General features: G+C 40.4%; 1 pseudogene; it reads right to left on the reverse strand.

The window, feature by feature from the left end:
• Positions 1-7,124: 7,124 nt before the first annotated feature.
• LOC144249275 (protein arginine N-methyltransferase 6-like) lies at positions 7,125-15,105 on the reverse strand (annotated as a pseudogene).
• Between the last annotated feature and the right edge of the window lie 2,315 nt (positions 15,106-17,420).

Raw genomic sequence — 17,420 nt, forward strand, 5'->3', positions numbered from 1 at the left:
ATCTGTTCTTGTCCTTCATTACTCCTAGGAATGTCTGTGTTTTGGCTTAACTGTTTGGTAGGTGTTTAAGATCAAGCTGGACAAAATTGACTTTGTTTCTATTTATTGTGAAGAGTCAGCTGAGTTCCCATAGGGGTCACTCGTGGGGGAACTTGAGAACAACTTCTTAGTTCTGCTAGTGCCATTTGCGCTAGGATGTGTCCAGGTCTTGCTTGACCATGTGGCTTCCCTTGGAAGCATCAGGGATGTCTCTTGTCTCTAATGAACCTCCTCTTTATAGCAAATGCACTGATTGGCTTTTCATTCTCCAGTGGTCTCAATTGTCTTCCTGATCAGGAGGTTATGTGACCTAGAGTTGCAAAGTGCTTTAGAAAAATTCCCTGTTCCCTAGATTTCAGACTGACTCAGAGGGCAAGAGCCAAATATTGGTTTTCTTGGCCATTTTAATTTAAGTTTAAGTCTTGATCATAAACATCCAGCAATGTTATTTTCACCTTAAATTAAGAGTATTGGGCTTTAGCTGAAGTTTGGCCTACTTTGGAGTCATTCTGACATGTAGTAAGATGGAAGGCATAGCCTTATCTCAGGTAAGCCAGGGCTCTTTATAAATCTTAGGTAAAGTGTTCTAGTATTGAAGTTGATCTTTTTTTAAAATATATTATTTTATAAAGTTTACATATATTGTTGCTTGATGTCACATGAATATTAGCTAACACAATATGATATTACATTTAAATTGTACCCAGTGTATAGAACTTTATATTAATCTTATTCATAACAGGTCCAGTTATAGAACATTAAATCATATAAATACATATCCAATATGTTATTTTTATAAGCCTAAAATTACCATTCAACCTTTTGGAGAACATCAGCTTGTTATAATTTTTTTAAAGCTCCTATCTTAAAGACTTATATACCTGGAAAATATGAACACATGTAATATACAAAGAAGAGTAATAGTACCACAATTACATTTATGTTTTCATATTAATCAAGTTTAGCTCTTAAAGAAATAACATATTACAATATTGCAAAATAACAGTTGTTGTTTAGCCATAGTTGTATAATCCTGAATTCCTTCAAGATTACTTGCTCAAAAAAACTTACATACATAACCAATGTACACAGACTTTTTTTTATCACTTGCTTAAACTTATATAGCCAATGTACACAGACCTTCTTTATCATTTGCTTAAACCCTCTTATTTACTTAATAGACTCTCTTATCCAGAAACACATTTTCCTTCTATTAAATCCATACTTAGGACCTTTTAATTTCTCTTTCCCATCTGTTAACTCTTTCTTTATTCACACTTTGAAATAATCCTTGTAAATTTCTGAATTTAGGCAAATTATTCCAATTTAATAAGAGATATTTTGTTATTTGCAGTACACAATTAATCACATCTGTTTACCATTTCATGAAAACATAAACAATGTTTAAATGTATATAATTATATTGTTCTAGGGATGGACAAGGCAAGGCACCAAAGATAGCAGTGAAGATAGGGAAACAGTTTTATTTGGTTCCAGCTAGATTCAGAGGGCAGAGCTTCTGCTGTAATCAATTAATCCCCTGAACTCCAAGTTTAGGTAGTTTCAGAATGTTGCACCCAGAATGTAAGGGAAGGAGCTGAGAAGATCACAGTTTGCAGAAGTTCAAAAAATCAGTTTTTTTTTTTCTTTTCTGTTCTGGGAAAGTTAACCCTTTAAGGACAACTGGGAAGGGGAGAGCTTTTTCTTCCCTTTCTTTCCTCCCAGTGCCAGCTGTTACCATGGAGCCCAGTTAGTAACTCCCTTATCTTAGAAATGCAGTCAGCACTTGTGAAAAACTAGTAAGGGGGTGTCCAGCACCTGGAGTGCTGATTTTTCCTAGACAGTAGCCAAGTAAAACAGGGCAACATGAAAATAGGAAGTTTATCTACACTAAACTGTTTTGTAGAGATTCTTTTGCTGAAAGTCCTTAAATCAGCCATGATGAATATTGCTGGAAAAGGTCAGTTAAGACTTTTCTGTGTGCCTGGGTAGGGAGGGGGAAGATGAGAAGGCGGGGCTGAGAGCAGCTCTGGTGGATCTAAGAATGAAGAAGAAGATGTAAAAGAATAATTGGAAAGGGGTTTGGGATTTTCCCTAGCAAGGAAAACTTGAGCAGTAGAACAGGTAGAGCAGAGTGGAAGACGGGAGTGAATATCTCAAAAAGAATTTAAGGGGCTTTAATTCTTAGTAACCTGTTTTTAATGATGACAAAGCAACTTTAAAGGCCATTTTCACCAGATCTTGAACAGAGGTCTGAGCGCTCTCCTCAGCTGGTTTGAGCTTTGGGTTAGCTGGTAAGAGGACCTGGTGGGACTGAGTGTGGGCACTGACAGGAAAAGAGAGAAGTGAGTGGGTGGAGGGATTCCTTCAGTAACTGCTACCTCAGCAAGGGGGCAAGAGTCTGTGGAAGGGTGGTGATGTACATTTTTGATCTATTATTTGGAGGGGAGAAAGCAGGTTACTGAGGTGGGAGTGAAGGCAGAGAGTCTGGGGCAGATGGCTGAGGGTGAGGACTTACTCTAGCCAGGCTATAGGATGGAGGTTCATTAGCAGGGTCAAAAGTAGTGGATGAGTGCGGAGGAGGAGAAAGTTGGGGATCGATGGTTGGGGGAGTTGATTTGCAAGCTGGAAGAATTTGTAGATGTTGGCAAGAGGTGCAGAGAGCATAATTGGAACAGAGCAAGAAGAAAGTGATCTTTAACTATTTTTTTAAACGCTCACAGTAATTGTAGAGGTCCCTTAGAATGGAGGGATCCAGGGAGCCAAAAGGGAGCCATATGCTTTGGTTGTTAAAGGGATAAGTGGGCCAAGGCTGGGTGCTATATTTGATCAATTTTTGGGTTTGATATCTGGTGTCAAGGAGAGGGTTTTGAGGTTATCCAAGAGGCATTGTAGGGGAGAGTCGACCGGAAGAGAGGACACATTACCCATGTCACAAAAGTAGTATAATGAGAAGGGAAGAGGACTCAAAGTAGTATAGGGGAGAAGGAAGGAGACGCAAAGATAGTATAAGGGAGAGGGAAGAAGACACAAAGATAGTATAAGAGAGGAGGAGGAAACTGATTTATTGGCGAAAGGGGCATCCCCACTAGAGCCAAAAATTAGGAGTGCCTTAGTGGCAGGTTCCAGCTGCAGAGATTGGTCATGACCATATCCTGACCTCCTGGATGGAGCCAGAGCCGAGGGAGACCTTGGTCAAGGCTTTTTGGGACCCCTCCTGGAGACGCCAGATAATTCCAGGGCCATAAAGAGGGGAAAGAGAGAGACAGGGGAAGAGAGAGGAAGGGGAGAGTAAGCATCTCTCTAGCACCCAAGTCTTGAAGGTGAGGACTAGGACTTTATGAGAGCCACATAAACCGTGAAGGTCTGGGTGGGGTGTGATGTTTGGTTCTCTGTTATGTGTCCCTGGAGGTTACACAGTCCTTTGAGGGAGATCTACAAAGCCTATGCTGGTAAACTACCAGCTGGGAAGGGGAATAATTTTGAACCCAAGAGTCTAATCTGCCCAAGGAAAGAGTCCCTGAGGGCCACTGTGGCCTTAAAGGCTGTGGTGGGGTGTTTTCCTCCCCGCAGGTGGGCAAAGAGGTTTGCTTGATTGTCAATGGTCAAATCCTCCTGCCACCATCATTGGGTTTAAGACTCCAGGAAGGGGAAACTCACCAATCGAATGCCGGTGGTGGATGGAGTTCTGGTGGTGGAGAAAGTGCGTTCAGGCTGTCCAGTGAGTGGCACTTCTGAAGGAAGAGGGACCCAAAAGTGTGTTTTAACCCTCTGCAGGGATTCGACACCAATGAAAGGAAAGTGACCACAACAGTCAGATCAACCAAGAGATCTTTATTACAGCAGTGCAGCAGAGGAGAAAAGAGAGAAAGAGGAGAGAGAGAGAGAGAGAGAGAGAGAGAGAGAGAGAGAGAGAGTGCAAGAGAGAGAGAGAGACAGAGAAAGCAAGAGAGATAGCAAGAGACAGAGAGGGGCCCAGCAGGAGGGAGTTTTTATAGCCCAAATCTAATGGGGTCTCTGGATCTGCAAGCTACCTTGTTGGCACAAGGGGGTTAAGTGTTTGGCCTTGAGTGGCAGGCTGAGTGTTCAGCCTTGAGCAGGGGGGGCAAAGTGCTCAGCCTTGAGTGGGGGCTTGGGAGTTTGGGCTTGAAGCAAACAGGTGATAAAGAACCATACAGAGGGTTTGAGAGGCCAGGTCATCCTGCAGCTAACTTTGTTTGGCATGCATTCTTGTCCCTCACTATATCCCAAAACCTTCTCTGCTCTCTTGCTGGACACTATGTTTTCAACATTCCTTCAGGGTTCTGTCCATGTCTTGGCAAATCTGTCAAAAGTGGGAAATGTCAACCTTGAAGAACTTTGTTCCCTAAACCTTAAGGCAGAGGATGGAAGACAATATTCAGAATCACCTAAGGAAAAAAAAAATTCTTTTATTCAATCCATAATGGATATATTGGTAGGAATAATAAACATAAAACTCACCAGCTAACATGACACATGATAACATTTGCTCTTGAGTATAAACTGCCATACAAGTTAAAAATTTCTAATAGAATTTAGATACATAATGTGATCCTAAAAAACTAAACTTAATAAAAATAATAGCCACTATACAGATTATAGAAATCAAGATAAATCAGAATAATAAAATCTTTATACATTGTACAGATAAGAGAATAAACACCAAGAAAAATAATTTCATAATATTGAAAAAAGCAAAAAATAATAAGTAGTTTAATTCCTGAAATAGTATCTAGTAGATATTCAACAGGTATTTGTTAAATAAAAGAATGCACTTGCCCAAGGAATTAGATTGTGCCTAATGGGAATTAATCAGAAAACACTTGTTTTTTAAAACAACTTTTTTGATATAATTCACATAATACTCAATTTATCTATTTAAAAGATGTTTTTAATGGTTTTTAGTATATTCAGTATGTGAAATCACCATAATCAATTTTAGAACATTTTTGTTACCTCCAAAAGAAAGCTTGCACTCATTGTAAAGGTAAAATTTCTAAGCTGATTCTAAGCTGCAAAAGTCTGAGTTAAAGTGTAGAAGACTAGGTATTGTTAAAATTCTTCTGCTACCCCTGGAACCTGTAATCCCTGTAGCTGTTAGGACAATGCTGGAACTGCCCTGTAAATATCTCCATTGATTCCCTGGTTGTTTAATAGCTAAGGGCTCCAAGTAGCTTGGCACGTAAGCATCTAGGCTCCAAAACAATCAGTTTAAATGTGTACCCCATTTAGAAGTGACCAATCACCCCTGCCCAGACTGTTCCCGCCAATGAATGGACTAATCATGTCTCAGAGTTGTTGTTCAATTTTCCCGCACCTCATGATGATTTGTTCTGATGTATACAAAGCCCCCCCCCCCCCCCCCGCCCTCTCCAAAAAGTGTACTTAAGCTCTGCTTGACCTCTGCTCTGGGCTCTGGGCTGCTCTCCCTTCTTGAGTGAGCACGGAGCAACAGCGCGCTGGAATGGATCCCCAATAAATCCACTTTTGCCAATTGCATGGAGCCAGTCTCTTCTGTGGTCTCTTTCTCTGAGGTTCCGCTGGACCCTTACATCATTAGTAGTCATTCTATACCTCCCTCCCTCCCACCCCTCAGACTCAAGTGAAAACAATTTATCTACCATTTGTTTCTAAGATTTTGCTTTTTCCAGATATTTCTTTTATTTTTATTTTTAGACTTAAATACTTTAATATGCAATGAAGAAAAGAGAATGCAAGTTACAATAAATAAAATGCTAGAGTACTTAAGAACACAACTTCTGCACTTTTTCTATTAGCATATAAAAGCTACTAATATGCAAAAACCATACCTTTAGTCCTTTGAATTGCCCTGAAGCTATGTTCTGAAGCGTTTGTAACACTTAAGAACTGGCATTAAAAAGGCAAAAGGCATTATAACTCATAAACAGCACACAAGTCTTACTTAATCTCTAAAAATAATAGGAATGCAAATGTTTTATTTGCCATAGAGATAAGGAGGGAAATATCAGTGGAATGAATTGGACAACATGACTCACACTTCATTACAAGCCATTTTCCCAAATTCACAACTTTCACATTTGAGTGATCTTAAAAAAAAAAGTTAAAAAAGAAAAGAAAGGAACTTTCACTAGATGTAAATAGGCCAAGTCATTTAATCCCTCCACATGTTTAAATTGACTACACTTTTCTAGCTGGGAATGAATTTCCTTATTTTAGTGAGCTTAAATAATGTACCCATGGTAATGAATAAGGCCTGGGTTTAGGTCCAGAAACCTTCTCTATCAGCCTGTTTCATAATTACTCCAATATATGGAACACAATAAGACGTTTTCTTGGTTCAGTTTTAATAGTAATAAGAATTTTTAAAATCCATGCTACTTCACAGTTTTTCAGACTTTTTTCTCCTAAATGTGGATTTTGAAATTCTTAGGTATGCTATATAAGTATATAAAGTCCATTTCCATGTGTTCATAAACTTTAGCACCCAATAAAAGTAGTAGGAACTGGGCTATATAAACTACTTCCTCATCTCCACCCCTTAATTACCAGTAATGAGTTTTATTTAGGGAACAATGAGGAACAAGTACCATAGCCTTCAGGCATCTAGCAATGGAGGAAATACAGACACAGAAATTAAGGCTCTGGAGAGGTTAAGTCATAGTGGAAACTTCCGGAGTGAAACTGAACTCTTATACCCTTTTTCCAGCTGCAGACTTAGATAAGGTGTGAGGTGTTTAGTTTGTGCTTGGGACCCACCATAAACTGACATTTTATCCATCTTTGTTTTTTCCTCCATGAAAGAAAAGAAATGGAAATACAAGTGCTTGTTACCACATGCTTTTAAGGCTTAAAAGCCTATCAATAAGCATGTTGTATCCGTGATTGAGGAGATCACTTTATAAATTGCCAGAAGAATCTCCTCTAATGGAGACTGAAGTCACTCTCTCTCCCCAAGAACCATGAGGGAAAAGAGAGATAGTCCCCTACTTGCACATGAAATCTCCCTTTCTCCTCCGACTTCCCTATTCCTCTCCCAAACAGGCCAGGCTGCCTTGGGAGGTGGTTGGGAGAAAAAGCAATGCTCAGTCCCCCATGGCAAAGTCTTTGGTCTTTTCCTCCTGGTCCCCCATTTTGTAGCACAGCAGAAAGCGCAGGTGAAGAGGATTGTCCTGGGAGGGCAGCAGTGGTGATCTCTGCTGAAATGACCCTGCCTTGCTCCACTTGTACTGTCTCCGTTAGGAAGAGGAGTGTCTGCTTCCAGCGTGTGGCCCGGTGAAAAGGCGAGATGGACAGCACCAGGGGTTTCTCCGAATCTCCTCCAGGGAAGGTCACCTGGAACCAAAAGGCCAAACCATGCATGGGCGCCCAGACATAACAGCTGTAGAGAAAGTGCCCACCCACCTTGCCTCCAGCTCAAGCTCCAGGTGCGCAGGTCAGCTGGAGCTGAGCAAAGTGCTGCAGCCAGGCCAACACATCCTGGCTGGAAGGACCCTGCACCAAGATCTCCGAGTGGCTCATGAGGCAGCTTATGGCGAAACTCTCTAGGAAACTCATGTCCATGCCTTAGTGCTGCTTCACCTGGCTCCAAAAGCCTAGGCGCCACTCCAGCATCTGGTTGCTGATGGGGACTACAAAGAGCTCAGTGAAAACCAGTAGGAGAATATCGACCTCCCTCAGCCACTGGGTCTGCAGGTTCAGCACAGACCTCAGCATGGACTCATGCAGAAGTCCATAGCCCATTCACTCGCTTACAATGGCATCCACTTGCTCTGGCAACTCCACCATCTCCACCAGACCCTTCAGGACATGCACTTGGTCCTCCAGCCCGTTGAGCCGCCTTGCCTCTCGGGCCTCTTGCCAAATGTTACTACCAGCCTGGGCACAGAATATGCTCAAAATGCCGGTGCCTGAGCCCACCTCCAACAAGGTCTTGCCTTGCAGAGCTGCCCGGTTCCGCAGGATGCCAAGGCGGTAGGCATTGGTGAGGACGCAGTTGGAGATCCTCTCCTCCCCGACATGTCCCTGTAGCACTCCTAGTACAGGTGGTCCTGCTTGCTTGCTCTTAGTCCTCTGGGGTCGGGATCATGGCAAGTCCACCTCCTGCTCCCCGTCCTCTTCTTCTTCAGTTCTCTCCCCTCCTTTGCTGCCGCCCCCCCAGGACTCTCCAGGTATTTCATATAAATGGAATCATACAATATGTGGTCTTTTGTGATTGATTGGCTTCTTAACATGATGTTTTCAGGTTTCACCTACAGTGCAGCATGTATCAGTACTTCATTTCTTTTTATTGCCAAATATTCCCTTTTATGGATACACCACATTTTATTCAGTTGACAGATCCTGCGGTGATTTACATATTTTTTGGCTCTTATGAATAATGCCATATGAAATTCATGTGCAAGTTTCTATGTGAACATTTTATTTTCATTTCTCTAGCATATATACCTTTGGGACTTACTGGGGCATATGCTCTTTCCCCCTACTGGTTAAGGGTAAGTTCAAAGAAAAAAATGGAACTGTTAATTCTGGCTGAGAAATTAGAAAAGACTACTTAGTAAAAGTGGTATGTGAGCTAAGTTTTCAAATAGGAGTGATAGGATTCAACCAGAAAAGGGAAAATGAGATGAGAGAAATTCAGACATTTTGACTTCAATAACATTTGACTTATGTTTGCATATCATTATCCACAGTACATGTATGAAAACACAAATTGGTGTAAATATATTTTATATACAACAAGAGATATGAAAGCTGTGCTCTGTAAGTGTAATACAAATTGTAATGTATTCCGCTGTCATATAAAAAATCAATTAAAAAAGGCATTTTAAAGAGTGTTATATCAGTAGTAAATCTTCATCAACACAGCATATGTTTTTATTTCTGAATGTTTTATTTGTATATTATAGTTACACATAATAGTGGGGCTCATTTTGACATAATTATATATCATGGAATCAAATTTTCTCCAATTCAGTCCCCAGTACTTCCCCTTTTCCTCTCCTTCTCCCTCCTCCTATTTCCTTTCTACTCTAATGGTCTTCCTTCTATTTATTTATAATTTTAAAATTTAGTTCTTTATGTATAAACATAAAACTCAAATTCACTGTGGTCCATTCACATGTACATAGCATAATTTGGTCAATTTTAATCCATTGTTCCTCTCCTTTCGAATTCCTCCTCCCTCCCCATCCATTGCTCCACTGATCTCCCTTCTATTTTCACAGGATTCCTCCCTCACTTTTTCCCCTTTCTTTGGTCAAGCTTCCTTCTATGAGAGAAAACATTCAACCTTGACTTTCTGAATCAGACTTTATATATATATATATATATATATATATATATATATATTCATATATTAGTAAAATACTCACAAAATTTAATATTTAACTAGAACTCTACAGTTTCATGGCATTGAGTACATTCACATTTGTACAACCATCACCAACAACCATCTTCAGAACATTTCCATCTTGGCAAATTGCAACTTTTCACCCTTAATAAAGATAACTCCCAGTCCCTGGCAACCTCCACTCTACTCCTAGAGTACTTTTGGACTGTTTCTCTTTCACTTAGTAAGAGATATCCACCACTGACTAATGGGTGGTTTCTATATTTACAGGCCTTGCTGCACATACATGATTGAGTGTATTGTAAGGACAGGTAACAGAAAATAGGGGGAAAAAAAGAGGTGGAGACAAAAAGTAAACATATGGATCTCTATTCACAGGCTTAAGCAGCCCTGCCACAGATCTGCCTGATTATTTCACATCAAGAAATTGACATTCCACCTGGTGCTGTGGTGCATACCTCTAATCCCACCAGCCTGGGAGGCTGAGGCAGGAGGATTGCAAATTCAAATCCAGCCTCAGCAAAAGCAAGGGACTAAGCAACTCAGTGAGACCCTCTCTCTAAATAAAATACAAAAGAAAAGAAGGCTGGGCATGAGACTTGGTGGTTGAGCACACCTGAGTTCAATCCCGAGTACTAAAAAAACAAAACAAAAAACATAAAAAGCAAAAAAAAAAAAAAAAAAAAAAAACCAGAAATTGACCTGACATTGACCTTCCTATAATCCCAACTACTCAGGAAGCTGAGGCATGAGGATTGCAAATTTGAGGGCAACCTGGGCAGCTTAGCAAGACCTTGTCTCAAAATAAAGTTTGTAAAAAGGGCTGGGGATGCAGTTCAGAGGTAGAATGCTCCTGGGTTCCAGTCCCCAGATTTTTGGAGCCATTTTCACTTTGCAGATCCACCAGCAGTTTCACACTTTCCCAGTTTCCCTGCCTTCACAGGAGGCCAGGCACATCACAGCACCATTATAGCTTCATGTCCTCAGTGCCCATCCATGGTGAGGATTCTGCTGAGGGTCCTGTAGGCACTTCCATGTTCCCCTCTTGTACCATCACAGTCCTGGCATTGAACATCACATGTTTTCCCATGACCTTGGATTGAAATCTAAATTTTGAAGAACCCTGAGCCCCCAGAACCCAGCTAACCTGAAGCACACTTCCTTGCACTGATGCTTTCTGTCAAGAAAGCATTTCATAGTGCAGGCTCTTGAAAAACAACTTGGCAATGCCTCAGAGTTAAACAGTTATACTATGATGGAGGAACTTTCCAAAAGTGTCAAATAAAAATTAATCACTGTATAATCCTAAGCTATATGTCTAGTAAATCATATTAGTTAGTAGAGTGACTGACTGGATTCATCAAAAATTGAGTATTAAAGAAAATTCTTTTTTAACACTTGTGTACTTTACTTGAATATAATAACACATAAGTAATTAGCTTAGCCTTATAAAAATATGGAGCTTGGCCAAAATATTTACACATTTTTTAAATTAATGGTAGAATACACATACCACTCACCATCACAATCATTTTTAAGTGTACAGTTCAGATCAGTTGCTTAATTACACTCACGCGGTTGTGTGCCCAATCTTCAGAACTCTTTATCTTACAAAACCAAAACTCCATTTCCATTTAGCAACTCCATATTCCACTATTCATTCCCTGGCAATCACCAATCTAACTTTCCTTCTCTATGAATCTTACTACTCTGGGTCAGATTAACTAATGTTAAGTAGAATTATACAGTATTTGTCCTTAGATCACATAGCATCATATCCTTGAATTTTATTAATGATGTATCAGAATTCCCTCCCTTTTTAAAGATGAATAGTATTCTACTATATGTGTGTATGCTAAATTTTGTTTATCCATTTAACCTTTGATGGACACTTAAAATGCTTACACCTTTGGCTACTGCAAATAATGCTATGAGCATGGGTGTCCAAATACCTGTTTGGTTTTTATTATCAATTCTTTTGTGGACTTATACCCCAAAGTGTAATTGCTTATTAAGTTTCCTCAGCAACTGCCATACTGTTTTCCATAGTGGCTGCACTATTTTACATTACCCGACCAACAACACAAGAGGGTTCCTGTTTTTCCATTCCCTTGTCAACACTTGTTATTATTATTATTTTTGAATAGTAGCCAATCATAATGGGTGTGAGGTGGTTCCTAATTGTAGTTTTGATTTTCATAATGGTAAATTATGCTGTACATCTTGTGCTTATTGGTCATTTGTGAAACTTCTTTGGAGAAATCCTTTGCCCATTTTTTAATCAAGTTTTATTGTTGTTGAATTCAAGGAGTTCTTTATTTACTTTGGATTTTTTAAAAAAAATATTTATTTTTTAGTTGTAGTTTGACACATACCTTAATTTTACTTATTTATTTTTATATGATGAAGGGCCTCACACATTCTAGGCAAGCACTCTACTGCTGAGCTAAAACTCCAGCCCATTACTTTGGGTATTTTTAAAAAAATATTTTTAGTTATAATTGGAAATAATAACTTTATTTTATTTATTTTTCTATGTGGTGCAGAAAATCGAACCCAGTGCCTCACACATGCTAGGCAAGTGCCCTACCACTGAGCCACAAACCCAGCCCAACTCTGAATATTAAACCCTATGGGATATGGGATTTGCAAGTATTTTCATCCCTCCTGTAAGTTGCTATTTCACTATCGACTTAACAAGTTTTAAATATAAATAAAACTCTTGGGTTTATTTGAAACTTTAATATCCTCATCACTCTTGAAGGTCTTAAAATATTATACTTTTCTAGCTTGTACCTTTTCCCCACCCAGTTCTAGGTGTGACATTATTGCAGTCTTTTTTGAGCAGTGTGATAATTTTAGACTTAGACCTCTGGGTAAGAAATCTAAACTTTTTCTCTGTCATGTAATGAGGAAGCCACATAAGACAGTAAAACGTCTTGGACCAGTAGGGAGAAAACCCAAAATTTAGACCTGCTCTATCACTTATTTCTAGTGTAATACTTGTGTAAGTCATTTAACTTTTTTGACCTTAAGTTACATGTTTACAAAGCAGAATGTTAATTATTGGCCTCCAGTGAACCATTCACCTTTATAAAGCGTGGACAACATTTTCACCATGTGGTCCAGCAGTCATGTTCTCTGGTTTTTAACCCAGTGAATTGAAAACATATCCATATAAAACCCTAACTATGCATGTTTATAGCTTCTTTATTCATAACTGCCCAAACTTGGAAGCAATCAAGATGTTCTGATGAAAACAAATGAATTAAATTCTAGATAACAGAATATTATTAAGCACTAAAAAAAAGTTAGGAAGCCATGAAAAGACATGGAGGAAGCTTAGATGCAGATTAGTAAGCAAAAGACACCAGTCTGAAAGGGCTCCAAACTGTTCGATTCCAACTACATAATATTCTGAAAAAACAATTAAAAGTTTTTTAAAGAATTGAGGAAGAAGGGGGGAATAAATAAAAAAAACAAACTTTTCTCATTCTCTGCTCAGCCTAAAAGGTAAAAAAAGGAACAAAAAAAACAAGCAATATGCTTACCTGTGTTTACCGTGATTAATGCCAGATTTTAGTTGGAAGTGAAAGGGTGAAGCTTATCACAGGACAGTTTTTCATTTCCAAGTCTTGCAGAGGACAAATCAAATGATACCCACTGCACCTTAATACCATTAGGAAGCTGCCTATTTAGAAACTCTTCAGCACAGAACACACTTTCCCCCTTTATCTGGCATCACCCTGTTTGACGTCACACCTGTATCAGATCTTGGCATTACACATAGCATCTCTGAGGACTTAGAATCATTTATTCACAAAATGTGGATCCCTAGGCTTGCTGTGAGAATTAAATAGGATAGTATATTTCAGGAGGATCCTGAGTTCAAAGCCAGCCTCAGCAATGGTGAGGTGCTAAGCAATTCAGCCAGACCCTGTCTATAAATATAAAATACAAAATAGGGCTGGGGATATGGCTCAGTGGTCCAGTACTCCTGAGTTCAAGCCCCAGTACCAATATATATATATATATATATATATATATATATATATATATATATATATATTCAAAAATCCTAGTGGACATGTTTGCATGCAATGACTAAATAACTGACTTAAGAAGGTAGCCAACAAGTGTCCTGACCACCAGGTGTCACCATTGGGCCAGGAGTATTCACCTAACTGCTCCAGGCAGGGGGTAGAACCTAGCAGCAAAACAAGACTGTCACTTTCACATACAGTACATTCAGAATTGATATAGGCTTTTCCCTACCTTGGGAGCTGGTATTACACATACACACGCACACACACACACATATTATTTGAAATATTATAATATTTCAGTATTCTCTTATAGGTGTGCTAAAAATTATGTACTAAAATTAATTAGCTGAATATCCTCAGATTTGTTACCAACATTTAATTTTTAAAATTATCCTCAGTGAACTATTTATTAATTTTGAGAATCAATAGTGCTTTACACATCCTTTGGTTTATCCAACCAGACATTATCGGGCTCCCATAGACTTCAACATTGACACAATGGACAATTTTCTGGCTCCAATTCCACAATCCATTGACATTATTTCCTTAACAATTTTAATGAGATGACAGATAAAAAAGAAAGTACAATAGTTTTAGTGTAAAAATAAAGTTTGTGACCACTAAATGTGGGTTAAACAAAGATTATTAACCCTTCTCCTTGACCTCAAGAACTCAAAAATTCAGTTATAAACTTTTTTTGTTTGTTTGTTTTCTATTTTCTTGAAAAGAAAAAAAAAACACCCTAGGGCAAATCTATCAATCTGTGAATAACCCTGAAATTACTCAAGGAACATTGCCACACCTGGCTGCATTCTGGGACCTACTAATGTCTCTCCTAGAGAGTGCACAGGGCACACAGGGAGAGGCTCATTTCAAAATGAGCATAGAGTTTGGGCTTCCTTCCTGGTTCTAAGTCCTTCACATTGAGACTCACAGTGGTCACTTCAAGACAGGTAATTAGATGAGCATTAGCTTGGAGCTGGAGGTGCAATCTATAGTCTCATGGACTGTTGCCTCATCTGCTAGGAACACTTGCCTTAAATTAAGGCTGACCTGGCCTACCTCAGCCTCAATCTGGGCATGCAAAATCCCTCCTAGCCCACCAGAAAGAAGAGTGACACCAAGCACAGGCTGTTCAGAGCACATTCTTGGAACTTGAGCAGCTGGGGTCATTTTTTTTTTTAACAGCTCCAATTCCACTTTGTAAGAAGCACTTAATGCTTCTTAAGGAAAACAAGAAGCATCCTCTCTCCCTTTGGCCATCTCTCCCATTCCTAGAGAATTGGGAGGAAAGAGCTGTCACCAGGAACCATTTGGAGCCAGGAATGCAGAAGCCAAGGCCAGCCTAGATAAACCCATTTGTGAAGCACTTTGTGCTGATGGATACATTCCTGACTGGTTTCAGACCAGTCCCTGGAGGACAGCGAGCTCAGGAGGGTGGCTGCCTGGCTGGAATGAAGGGGCCAATGGAAGGGATGCTGTCCATGAACCAGCCTAGGCTGCGCAGGGGGCGTGGCAGCTCAGGAGGAACAGGAGACCCGGAGGACTCCGGGTGAAGCTGCTGCTGTCCAGCAGCCCCATCTTGCAGAAGAGGAGCCTATTGACGTAGGGTACAGAAGAGAGCTCCTGGAGCTCGAAGTCCACCTTAAACGTACACTTCTTTAACATTGTGAGAGCCAGGCCCCAGCAAGCTCCACTAAGCCCCGGATCCACCCAGATCCACGGCTGGGGACTCCAGCTGCGCGCAGGGGCGAGGCAGGGGGCTCCAGGGGCTGTGGCGGCAATGCCTCTGCTCTCTCTGGAGGTAGCCCAGGCCGAGCGCGGCTGCGGCACCAACCTCGGCTGACCTCCAGGAGCAGTTGTGCTGCAGCTGGCCCAGGAAGGGTGCCCTTAGGTGCGCACCTCGCCGCTGTCGCCATCCTTCTGAGAGCTGTGAGAAGCGGAGCTCAGAGTATGGTCGCTGTCTCCACCTCAGCCACTCGGGCTGGGGCGCCCCCAGTGGCCGCCATCTGCAGCGCACTACTGGGCGGAAGCGGGAGGCACAGGGAGGACGAGGAGATTCAAGGCAGGCTGAAGCCTCTCCGGGAAACTAAACCTCAATGGCAGTCAGCGCCATCATGCCTCTCTGGGGTTAAAAACAACAACCACAGCAGCAGCAGCCAAAAAAGCTTCTTTCTATAGCTTTCTGGGCTCCTTTGGTTTCAGTTTTTGCACCGCCTCTTTTCTCCCCCTGCCCTTCCAGCTATTTCTTTCCCTTGGGTTTCAGAGTTGATAGGGAATGTCAGAATATGACGTTGTTTTAGTCAAATTGAAATCCAAAAACTAAAACTTCTTTTAAATACTCAATATTCTCGAACCTTCAAATATGAAATAAAGAAGAGGAAAAAGGAAAGGGATTAAAATGTGTTGAGGGCCTACCAAGTGCCCAGCCCTGTACTGATACAGGCATTTCTTTTTTCTTTTATCTAATGCCTGTCACCCAGGGTAAAAAAGAGCATAGAAGGAGTTAAAATCACACCTTCCCTTTTAAAATTTGCCCATACTCAGAACTGAAAATGCTTAAAATCAAAGTCTGCAGGGTAAGCTTAAAAACAAAAAAAAAAATCTTGTTACTTGCATAGCAATTACCTGTCCTGTATAAGCACATGCAATATCTTGTTAAAGTGTATGTTCACTTGGTTACATAAAGTTTGGGTTTTTCAGCTGAGATTTTTATCCTTCAATCTCAAGGACTCTCTTGCAGTAACCTCTGAAAGGGTGTAATTGAAAAGATTCTCTTTCCCAGTTAATTCATTTATTCATTCATTCATATAAAATATTTTAATTGCATAAAATGTCAATCACAAGCTAGTCCCAATGATTTAAAAAAAGAAAAAACTAAGAATTTTACCCTTTACTGATGCAGACCTGTTTAGATCCAACATTAAAAGACATGGCATCAAGCTAGGTGCCTAGAAGTCTACTTGGCTCAGCTACCCATCAAGCCCAGTGACCCTGAGGCTGAGGCAGGAGGATCACAAGTGGCAGCCCAGCCTGGGAAACCAAAACCCTGCCTCAAAATTTTTACAAGTGTGGGGGATCTATAGCTCAGTGGTAGAGTGCTTAACTAGCATGTGTGCAAGGTCCTGGGTACAAACCCCTGAACTGCAAAAACAAACAAACAAATTCCACAAGCAGACAAACAGAATTCATTTAGGTAGAAGTTGAAGGAAGAAGCAATGAATTGAAATTGACCAGTTTTCTGAATTTCAAATAATGTAAAAGATTTGAGATAAAGTGAGGGGAAAGTGTTCTTGGTAAAAGAAATAGGAAAAATAAAGACCCAGAAACAGAGTGTAAAATGTGAGAATGGGTAAAACTTGTTGCCCAGCAGGACAGAGGGGGAAAAAAAAACAGTGGGAAGAGTTGGGGGACTTTGAAGTTTCTCACTTGGACAACTGGGTGAACTGAGTACTGGAAGCAGGAGGAGGACAGGTTGGGAATGGAGAAATAATGAGACTTTATCTGAACTGCTTGCAGGGAGAGAGGGCCAGCCTTAGATCATGTGAAAGGTTAAGATTGAAAATATGCTTTTGGGGATTGTGGTATTTACTGATGGCTGAAGTCCAAAAGGCAGATAAGAATGAGTTGCTCTGAAGAATAATTAATGGGTAGACAGAGGAGGAGTCAATTGTGAAGGCTGTCAAGCACAAAGAGCCAGAGAAAGAGGAAAATCAAGAAAGAGAGATGATCTGGAAGCCAAGAGAGAGTTTTAACCATTCAACATTTGTAGTTACTAAGACCTACTGTGTGCCAGGCTATTATGCTGGGATCTAGATACAAATGAATAAGACACACAGGGGCTTACAAACGAATGGAAGAAAACAGAAAATCAACAGATCAATGAGAGACAGAAAGAGACAGAGACACAAAGAGAGAGGGAAAGACTCATTTCCTGTCCTAGGACTCATTCCTTGTTCTACATCTTACAGTCTTGGAGGACA

Source organism: Urocitellus parryii, chromosome 11 (genome assembly GCF_045843805.1).
Source record: "Urocitellus parryii isolate mUroPar1 chromosome 11, mUroPar1.hap1, whole genome shotgun sequence".
NCBI classification, from domain to species: domain Eukaryota; kingdom Metazoa; phylum Chordata; class Mammalia; order Rodentia; family Sciuridae; genus Urocitellus; species Urocitellus parryii.